Source organism: Desmodus rotundus, chromosome 2, assembly GCF_022682495.2.
Source record: "Desmodus rotundus isolate HL8 chromosome 2, HLdesRot8A.1, whole genome shotgun sequence".
In the NCBI taxonomy this organism is placed as follows: domain Eukaryota; kingdom Metazoa; phylum Chordata; class Mammalia; order Chiroptera; family Phyllostomidae; genus Desmodus; species Desmodus rotundus.
Window position 1 is genome coordinate 55543993 of NC_071388.1, and position 11280 is coordinate 55555272.

The 11280-nt window shown below is 34.6% G+C and overlaps 1 pseudogene; it reads left to right on the forward strand.

Moving 5' to 3' along the window:
• Window positions 1–9332: 9332 nt before the first annotated feature.
• LOC112300904 (proliferating cell nuclear antigen pseudogene) lies at window positions 9333–9892 on the forward strand (annotated as a pseudogene).
• The last annotated feature ends 1388 nt before the right edge of the window (window positions 9893–11280 follow it).

Genomic DNA, 11280 nt, shown 5'->3' on the forward strand with positions numbered 1-11280 from the left:
ATTTAATAATTTATATCAAGCATACTGTCTATATAGAAAGTCCTAAAGTTATATTGCTTGAGTTTTTAATAAAACAGTTTTACCCTCCCTGTCAATATAATAAAACTATGATTTGAAGTTGTTTTTTTTTCAGTATGTGGTTATAGTCATCTTTACGAGGAATGAATGAACCCCAAGAATGGAAGAAGATACCCCCACTTAAAATGAATGATACACAATCTTGTTTCAGTACTGACCTTTTTCTTGGACAGTAAAGTTGTTGAGATCTGAGTTTCCTGCCAAGAGAACCAAGTGTTAGATGTTAGTAATCAATTCTTTGCTAGCTAGAAAAAGAACCAAGCTCATTTTAATACCATGATACCCTGGCTATTAAATTTTAGTTAAAATTTAGAAATTTTAAACAAAAGAATACTGGCATATATCATCTTATTGCATTTGGCTTTCCTGTCCTTTGCAGACACTGCATTTTTATTTTGTTTGTTTTTCATGTTTACAATTAATGTTTGTGACAATGCTTCATCACCAAAACTGATGTAAGTGATTTTGGTAACAATTCTGTCAACATCATATTTCCAACAGCATTTGCTCATTTTGTGTCTCTGTGTCACATTTTGGTAATCTTGAAATATTTAAAACTTCTTTATTATTATTAACTTGCTATGATGATCTGCAATCAGTGATCTTTGATGTTACTATTATAATTATTTGATGCTATTATTGTAATTGTTTTGGTGGACCACAAACCGCACTCATATAAGACAACAGATTTAACTGAAAAATTTTGTGTATATTCTAACTGCTCTACCACCTGGCCATTTTCTCATCCCCTCCCCCCACCCCTCTGCCCCAGGCCTCCCTATTCTCTGAGATGCAATATTGAAATTGAACCAGTTAATAACCCTACAATGGCCTTTAAGTGTTGAAGTGAAAGGAAGAATCACATGTCTCTCACTTTAAATTAAAGGCTAAAAATAGACTAAGCTTAATGAAAAGACATGTCAAAAACCAAGAAACCAAGATAACCTGAAAGGGAGGCCTCTTATGTAAACAGTTAGCCAAGTTGTGAATGCAAAGGAAAAGTTCTTGAAGGAAATTTCACTTCAATTAAAACAGGAATGATAAGAAAGAGAAATAACTTTATTACTAATACAAAGAAAGTTCTAGTGGTCTGGATAGATCAAACCAGCCGCAACATTTCCTTCAACCAAAGACTAACCCAGAGCAAAGCCCGAAGTCTTTTCAATTCCATAAACACTGAGAGAGGTGGGGAAGCTACAGAAGAAAAGTCTGAAGCTAGCAGAGGCTGGTTCATGAAGTTTAAGGAAAGAAGCTGTCTCCATAACATAAAAGTACAGGTGAAGCGGTAAGTGCTGATGTGGAAGCTGCAACAAATTATCCAGAAGATCTAGCTAAGATGATGAATGAAAGTTATCCAGGAGATGTTGCGAAGAAAATTTATGAAAGTGACTACCCTGAAAACAGATTTTTGGTGTTAATGAACAAACCATATATTGGAAGAAGATGCCACCTAGGACTTTTATTAGCTAGAGAAGAGATGCCAATGCCTGGATTCAAAGTACAGACTAGCTCTCTTGTTAGGGGCTATGGTGACTTTAAATTACAGCTAACATGCATTTACTATTCTGAAAATCCCAGAGCCCTTAAGAATTATGCTAAATCTACTCTGCTTGTGCTGTATAAATGGAAACACAAAGCCTAGATGACAGCACATCTGTTTACAACATGGTTTACTGAATATTTTAAGCTCATTGTTGAGACGTACTGCTCAGAAAAAGATTCATTGCAAAATATTCCTCTTCATCGACAATGTATCTGGTTGGCCAAGTGCTATGCTGGAGATAGACAAGGAGATTAATGGTTTTTTTATGCTTGCAAACACAACATCTATTTCACAGTCCATAGGTCAAGGAGTGCTTTTGACTTTTGATTCTTATTACTTAAAGAATATATTTTTGCAAGGCTATAGCTGCCATAGACAAAGATTCCTCTGAGGTATCTGGGAAAAATCAATTGAAAACCTTCTGTAAAGGATTCACCATTCTAGATGCCATTAGGAACATTCATTATTCATGGGAAGAAGTCAAAATATCAAGATTAATAGCAGCTTGGAAGAAGTTGATTCCAGCACTCATGGATGAGTTTGAAGCATAGATGACTTCAGTGGAGGAAGTAATGGCAGGTGTTATGGAAATAGCAAGAGAATGAGAATTAGTAGTGGAACCTGAAGATGTGACTGAATTGCTGCAATCTCATGATAAAATTTGAATGGATAAGGAGCTGTTTTTTATGGATGAGCAAAGAAAGTGGTTTCTTGAGATGAAATTTACTCCTGGTGAAGATTATTGAAGTGACAACAAAAGATTTATAATATTACATGAACTTTCTTGATAAAGCAGTGGCAGGATTTAAGAGATTGACTCTAGTTTTTAAAGAAGTTCTACAGCCAGTAAAATGCTGTCAAACAGCATCGCATGCTCCACAAAAATTGTTCATGAATGCAAGAGTCAATTGACATGGCAACCTTCATTGTTGCCTTATTTTAAGAAATTGTCACATCCACCCCAACCTGCAGAAACCAGCACTCTCGAGTCAGCAGCCAACACTGAGGCAGGACTCTCTGCCCACAGAAAGATTTTAATTCACCAAAAGATCAGAAGATAAAAATTTTTAACAGTAAAGTATTTTAATTGTATGTACATTTTTTAAGGCATAAAGTTATTACACACTTAATAGACTATGGCATAATGTAAACATAACTTTTCTATGCACTGAAACCAAAAAATTATTGTATGATGCTCTTTATTGCGATAGACACTTTATTGCAGCTTTTCTGGAACTGAACCTACAATATTTCAGAGGTATATCTATCTATATACAGAATGCCAAAAGGTACAAAAAGAGTCCATGTCAAGTTCTTTTTTTAATCTCTAACAATAATAAACTTATAATATTGTTATGAGGTTACAAAGTACCAGATACTATTTTGAGAACTTTTTAAGAATCATTCCATTAAATCTTCAAAACAACACAATGAGGTAGCAGCTGTCATGTATTAAACACTGAACTGGTTTATTTTAAAAATATTTTATTTCATTTAATCCTCAAAGTCAATGCATAAAAATACTATGATTAATTCTATTGATGAGAAAATAGAATGATAATGAAAATTATCTAAGATCTTTGTGGTAGGTTTTAATTGCCAAATAACAAGTTACTATAACTTAGTGGCTTGTACCAACACCCATCTATTAGCTCACAGTTCTGTAGGTCAGAAGTCTTAGTACCACATGACTGGGTTCCCTGATGAGGGTCTTAGAAGCCTAAAGTCAAGGTGTTAGATTGAATGCCTGTCTGTGAGTTCCAGGGTAGAATCTGTTTCCAAGCTTATTCAGTTTGTTGGACAAGTTTGATTCTTTTCTACAGTAGGTTCAGGGTCCTATTTATATACTGGCTCTCATCTGGGGGCTGCTCTTAGTTCCTAGGGACTATTCATATCCCACACCCTTTGCCCCCCACACTGAATTTTCAAAACCAACATTAAAAGCTCCTGTCAAATCTGCCTCACACTTCAAACTTCTTTCACCAGAAAAAGACTGTTCCTTTTAAGCTCATCTTATTAGGTCAGGCCCACTGAGGATATTCTTCCTTTCTTAAAGTCAAGTGTGTCCTATAGCACAACCTAATTACAGCAGTATCCCATTGTATTCACATTCCTGGGGATTTTACAGACTGTGTACATAGTAGGCAGTAATCGTGAGGGACATTTTAGAATTCTGCCTACAACAGTCTCATAGTCAATAGGAATTCCACAGACATTCAAAATTAAAATCTCAGTTGTCAATGCCCCTAGCTTAGCCATTTCTCAGTTGGAGATGGGGATAGACTAGGAACCTAGGAGTTCTCTAGAGTTTTTTCAAAGGGTGAGTGGAAAAGAGACGTTTACTTTTTTATTGATTATATAGTTGACATGTAACACTATTAATTTTAGTTTATGGCATAATGCTCTGATATATGCCCATGTTGTAAAATATTCAGCAAAATACAGGGTGGGGCAAAAGTAGGTTTACAGTTATGAGTACGTGAAACAGTTTATTCATGTATTATTATTATTTTATTTTTCATATGAACAATGATAAACCTACTTTTTCACACCCTGTATGTCTAATTGACATCCTTCACTGCATATAGTTACAAAGTTTTTTTCTTATGATAAGAACCTTTAGTGTCTGTGCTCTTAGCAACTTTCAAATGTACAATACAATGTTAACTATGGTCACCATGCTATATATTACTCTCCCATGACTTATTTATTTTATAACGATTCCGTTCATTTTTCTACATCTCCATCATTATTCCTTTAATCAAAGTTATTGTAATCTCCGGATAGATAATACTAGTATAAGTACCAGTTGCTTTTTTCCTACCTCATTTGGCCCTTTCAACATGTAATGCTGCCTCAATGAGTTTTCATAAATTAACAGGCTTGTATAAGCTATTCCCTGCTTATTGTTTCTGGTTTATTTCTCACATTTGTCTCTTCCACTAATTTTCTAAGCATCACTCATACAGAACTTTTTCTAGTTCCCCTAGCATGTACTAGGCCTGCTTGACTCCAAGCCTTTTCATGTACTATCCCCTCTTTCTAGAACATGCTCCTCACTATTCATTCCCATTCAGTGGGCTAATCCTCATGTATATTTCAGGTATCTTCTTGTACATTAATTTTCTATAAAAAATTTCTGTGATTCCCTGAGTGATCTGAAGGTTCTATCCCATGTACATCTATTATAACCTAAACTTTCCCTGCACAGATACAAATGTCTCCTTCTCTCCTATAAATAATACACATGAATATACCCATACCTTTGCCATTCTGTCCCCAGTGCAGGACCAATGCATGGCATATAAACATATATTGAAATATGAATGAATCAATATATGCATTCAAAATTCCTTTGCAAAACACTAATATAAAAGTGCCTTTATATTTTTCACCTTGCCTCTCTTTCTGGCCTTGTCACTTCCACACAGCCAAATATGGTCTATTAGCCATGTGCTTGTAGTTTTCCATGGATCATATTCTTTACCACCTCTGTCTTTCCATATGCCAATTCCCTCTCTAGAATGTACCATGTACCTTTTCTCCTTGGTTACTCACTTGAGCTTTCAACTCTACCAGAAACTGATTTTTCCAAAAATCCACTGACATGCCATCCTCTGGACTCCCAACTCCTGTGGGTGCGTTTCTCTATTATACTACTTTTCACTGCTGCACCAGTAGGATTTTTCTCCTTAAACCTAGAGGAAATATTTTGGTATATCTTTTCACCAAACATATAGAAGACTAGCTAATAAATACAAAGAACCAATTACTGACTACTGAATGAAAGAGGAAAAGAATAATTTTAGTCACTCATGTGCTATTTGAATAGCATAATGAAAGTAGATAAATTTGGCCATGAACCTATAACCATGGAAGTAAATTCTCAGAGAGAATTCAATAAAATAAAAATATTATATTAATATCTTTTACATTCCATGTTCATTAGGGAGAATTTTGTTGAACCATTGCTTCACAGTCAATAAAAATAACTATTTATATTTTAGAGATGAGTAGTAAATTACAACCCTTGAGAAATCTTACTTGATTTGAAGAAGTCAAATAGCTTTGCTAGCTTCATTCCCTAAATAGAAATTCTGCTGCCAATTACATTCACGTTAGATGAAAAGGGAGGCTGAAGGCTTTGTTTATTCAGCTATTCACTTATTCCATAGCATGAACTTGAGGTTAGCCAATTTTTATTTTGGAAGAAAACTATCTTATTTTGGTTTAATTTTAAAATATTTCAGTGTTTCCACTTTTTCAGAAAATATTTTAACAAAAATATTTGAATGCCACAAAATAAGCAAAATGTATACATAAGTAAACACATGAAATAAGATGTTTATACTCTTAATATGTAAATAAGAAGGTTTAACAATTTGGATAATAGTTATTACATAAATTCTTAGAGAAATAGAAGAGTACTAAGGTTGTGATTATGTTATGTCTAGATTTTATTTAATATAATATGGCATTTGTTATTTGCTCTTTTGTTGTGATTAATTTTTCCTAAGAGCTATGTTACATTTTTAAAAATTATTATACAATCCAGTTTTAATCTTACAATGTTCAAAATTGAAAAGAGGAAAATAGTGTATGAAGTGCTTGTGATACCTTTATGTATAACTTTGAGAATCGTGGGATATAGTTAATTTGAAATCACTTAAATTATTATATCTGTCAAGTGCAGTTATTTTATTTTCAATTCACATCAGTGTTTTAGTATGCATGTCAATTACTGAGTCAAACTGACAAGTTAATTCAGGAGCATTGTATTGCAATGCTCTTCATCATTATCATTATATACAATCCACTATTGAAAATTAATACTTGCCCATTAAAATTGATTTCCAAAGATATCACGCTTAATATACATAATAATGTATAGATAAGAAATTTTGGCTAAATTAGAGATTATGGTTCAGAGCTTCCATAGTATGGGGGCATTCAGTTATGAAAAAAATATTTCAGGAAAATTAGAATTTGAAAGCAAGAAGAGGCTCAAAGAAAGCTTAAGAATTATCGAAGAAAATTAGTAATAGACTAAGGGCATTTTTAAAAAGAGATAATATCAAGATATTTAAAGGCATAATTATTTAAAGGTAAATACTGCATTATAATAAACATTTTAGGTTTGACTTGGGAAAAGGAGAAATAAGGATACTGAAACACTAGTCTATCCCATTAGTAAATAGCCAGGCATTAATAAAATGTAATAGAATTAAAATAAACCTTTGGGAAATATACTATCGCAATATCATACATACTGAATTAGTAAATAGTATTTTTACCATATGTAACCATGATTACCTCATTGTATTATACTGCGATACTGAGCATTTGAAAGTCTCCGACTTTCTTGGAAGTTTTGTAAATAAGGTAAAGACCCGATTAATTTTCAAGAACATCTATAAAGGACACATTGATAAAACCAAAGAGGGATAGAATCAAGGGTGGGAGGTGGGGATGGCTGGGGTGGGGGGAATGGTGAGGGGAAGATGGAGACAACTATACTTGAACAACAATAAAAAACTTGTTTTAAATAAATTCAACTAGGTACATTTTAAAAAATCTCATTTCAAAGATACAAAATTCAACCTTACCTGTGTGTCTCAGTTGATTGGGTGTTGTTCTGTGAAGCAAAAGGTCATCAGCTTGATTCCTGGTCAGGGCACATCCCTGGGTTGCGGGTTTGACCCCCTGTGGGGCATGTAGGAGAGGCAATCAATTGATGTTTCTCTCTTACATTGGTGTTTCTCTCCCCCCGTAAAAGAAATAAATAAATAAAATCTTCAAAGACACAAAATTCAAAAAAAAAAACCCAAAAACTGATCAGACACCAAAAATTTTTATTTTCTCAAAAAGGAAGAACTATATGCTCTGGAAACAGTACTTTGAAGTTATACCTCTTTCATGGAAGTCATATGTAGAACAGCAGGAAATACAGCATCACCTTTATTTACCAACACCCAGGAAACAGTACCCTTCACGTATCTGTCAAAACTGGAAGCTGCACACACAAAAATCAAGTACAGCCTAAGAAGACTCAAAGATGTATGTATAAAAGCAAGCCACATGAAACCTTTTGACCATGGCAGGAACTTCAAAAACTGTTGCTTTGAAACACTACATAATACTGCATCAAGGATGAGAGCAAGAGAGTCTTGCTAGAATGAAGTAGTAAAATCTTTGCTATGTGGGGAATGTGGGTCAGTACATAACCCATATTCTACATCACTTTCCTGACACTTCAGAAATATCCTGCTTCTGATTTATTAGTTTTGATCCTTTTGAATACATGTTGTTTGTATGGTAAAATATATAATACAAGAATAAACTATGTTTCATTTACTCACAACTGCAAACCTACTTTTGCCCACCCTTGTATACACTTATGGAAGAGAAAGGAGAGAAAGGCCCAGGGCACAGTTGAAAGAATGCTGCAGCTTTTATCTGATTAACGTATTCCCTGAATTCCAAACCCCTTACCTACACTTTTCTTCTCCTTATAAAAAGGATCTGTTTAAAGTGGAATTTAATACAGTCTGATAGGGTACAAGCCCACCGTCTTCTCAGATTGCCGGCCCTCTGAATAAAGTGTCCATAAAGATTCAAAAAAAAAATTTTCAGACTGTCTTGATCCTGCAGTTAATTATTGAGTTGCTAGGTTAAAAGTGGTTAAGTGAAAAATACCTTAGTTTTCAGGTCAACACAGTTATATTTGAGAGCCTCTAACATGAATTTCTATTCACATTTGTTTTCCTGTGGAAACTAACTCAGTAGGATGATAATTGGTATAAGAATACCAAAAGGTTTCATAGTCAAGTTTGAAAAACACAGGATTAAACTGCTAAAATACGTTTTTGTGTTTGGTTGTTTTTACTGTGCTGATATGCATACGATCACAGGACACATTTTGCGGATCCACAAAGCATAGCAAGCACATACATTTATTAGTATTGCTGAATATGAAGGGTAACCCAAGTTAAGTTGTTGAATTACCCATGGCTCAGTTATTCTCAAACAGCATAAATGCTATTTATCAGAGTCACCTTGGAGGCTTCACAGAAAAACACCTGGGACACATCTCATTTAATGAAGGGGAGCAGTGAAGGGGGAGTCTTTAACTGCATGTTTTTCCACTAGCTCCATGAATGATTCTAAAGTGAACCTTTGTTTAAGGAACACTGATGTGAATATTGCTGTTACTTTTCTCTCCAATTTCCACTTCTACTTACATCTCTGTATCTGATTAATCATGTTGTCTATATTTTGTAGCTCGACAGTATTTCCTACAAGCCAAATTAAAATAGCGATATTCTAGAAAGTTTTAACATATATTACAACTATTTAACAAGAATATTTGAAATATTAGAGGTATTAAGCGGTTGCGGCCTGAGCACTGTTGTGATCTTCCCGGATCTCAGGCTCTCACATTAGTCTGCTGGCTCTTGTCCTGTGAGTGCCCAAGCCGGCTCCACCTCCTCCTTCCCTTGGCCTCCAGCCGGGGTTGTTGCCACTCCACCACCGCACTGAAAGCACTCCTGGTCCAGGTCTCCACCCGGAGAAGGTTCCTGAGGCGCTTCAGGACCCGTCTATGAGGCCTGCTGGGACTGCAGAGCATGGACTTGTCCCACATCTCTTTGGTGCAGCTCCCCTTGTGCTCCAACAGCTTCGGCAGGTTCTGTGGTGATTGCAATGTGGTAGCATGTCCGAAATAGTAAAAAGCGCTGACAACAAAGGCATTATTACCCTAAGGGCTGAAGATAATGCAGACACCTTGGCACTGGTATTTGCAGCTTCAAATCAAGAAAAGGTTTCAGACTTCGAAATGAAGATAATGGATTTAGGTGTTGAACAACTTGGAATTCCAGAACAAGAATATAGCTGTGTAGTAAAAATACCTTTTAATGAATTTGTAAATATATGCTGAGATCTCAGTCATATCAGAGATGCTGTTGTAATTTCCTTGTGCAAAAGATGGAGTGAAATTTTCTGCAAGTGGGGAACTTGAACTTGGAAATGGAAATATTAAGTAGTCACAAATAAGTGATGTTGATAAAGAAGAGGAAGCTGTTACCATAGAGATGAATGACCCGGTTCAGCTAACTTTTGCACTGAGGTACCTCAACTGTTTTTACCAAAGCTACTGCACTCTCTTACAATAACACTCAGATGCCTGCAGATGTAATCTTTACTGTAGAGTATACAAATACTGATATGGGACATTTAAAGTACTATCTGGCTCCCAAGATCAAGGATGAATAAGGATCTTAGACATTGTTAAAGTCCAAGAAAATAAAACTAAACTCTTTGAGAACTGCTTCTGGGATTCTAACGTGCCCTGAAAAGTCTCTTTTGTCACCATAATTGTGCCTGAGTATGTATGTAGGTAATGTTGTCTGTAAATAACCTATTTTTTCCATTCCGTACAATTTAAAGGATAAAGTCTCAAGTCAAATCTGGTCTTATTAACCTAGAACTACTTCTGCCTTATCCAGAAATACTCTTCAGGATTTTTATAACAAAGGATTTTGACCATTAATACAGTTTTAAGAATTCTGTTTTTAACTTAAGTAAAAGTTATTTAAACTTCAAACATTACGAGAACAAATATTTATAATATTAGATGCTCAAACTGAAAGTATATTAGTCCATGAAATTTGAAGCTATAATAAGAGAATTAACTACAAAATAACACTGCAGAAAAACAATTGGACAACTCATGGCCCTTCGCAATCCAAATGGATGTTTACCATGTTTCGGTACTCTCACTATCCTACAAGACTCAGGTCACTTATGTTATTTAAATTTACTTGTATATTTATCTTAACACAATTGCATCTGTTTACCTTTTAAATTTTTTAATAACAGAAGTTCATTGTTAGGAGGGATCTTAGTGATAATTGATTATGCCTTTCTAAGCACTGCTGTAATATTCCCTGCAGTACTTCTTACCCTTGGCTTTATTTATCTCCTTGTAGTATACGTTTTTCTTGCTTCTGTCTCATTGAACATTATAAGCATTACTCCTATTTCTTTTCTAGTTTAATCAAATGCAATTAGTGAATGTTGTTGACTGCCAAGGAAATTATTTAGCTTCCCATTACATTTACTGTTTTGGTCTTTGCTTTTTGTCTTTTATCAAAATGAATAGGCTTTAATTTTAAGGGCTACATTTAAAAATTAATAAAAAGGTGATGAATAAATAAGTCATCATTTTATTTACTTGTAAAAACCAGGATTGTTGCTTGCCAGTGACAGCAATCCAACTTAAACTACTTTAATAAAAAAAAATTGGATACATTGCTTTTTATCTTTTTATTTCATTTTTCAGTTACATTTGTATTCAGTATTATTTTGTATGTTTCAGGTGTCCAGCATAATGGCTAAAGAATCATATACTTTACAAATTTTCCCCATGATATTTCCAGTACCCACCTGGCACCATACGTAGCTATTGTAATATTATTGACTATATTCCCTGGGACGCATTGCTTTTTAAGTGCAAAAGGCAGGCTATGGCAGCCATTAGCAGAGTTGCATCCAAGTGCTCAAAAAAAGTCAACAGCAATCCTTCTCTCTCTTGTTCTCAATCTTGCTTTTCTGGGGCTGGTATTTTTCTCAGTCTGGCTTTTCCCTTTTAGCAACAAAGA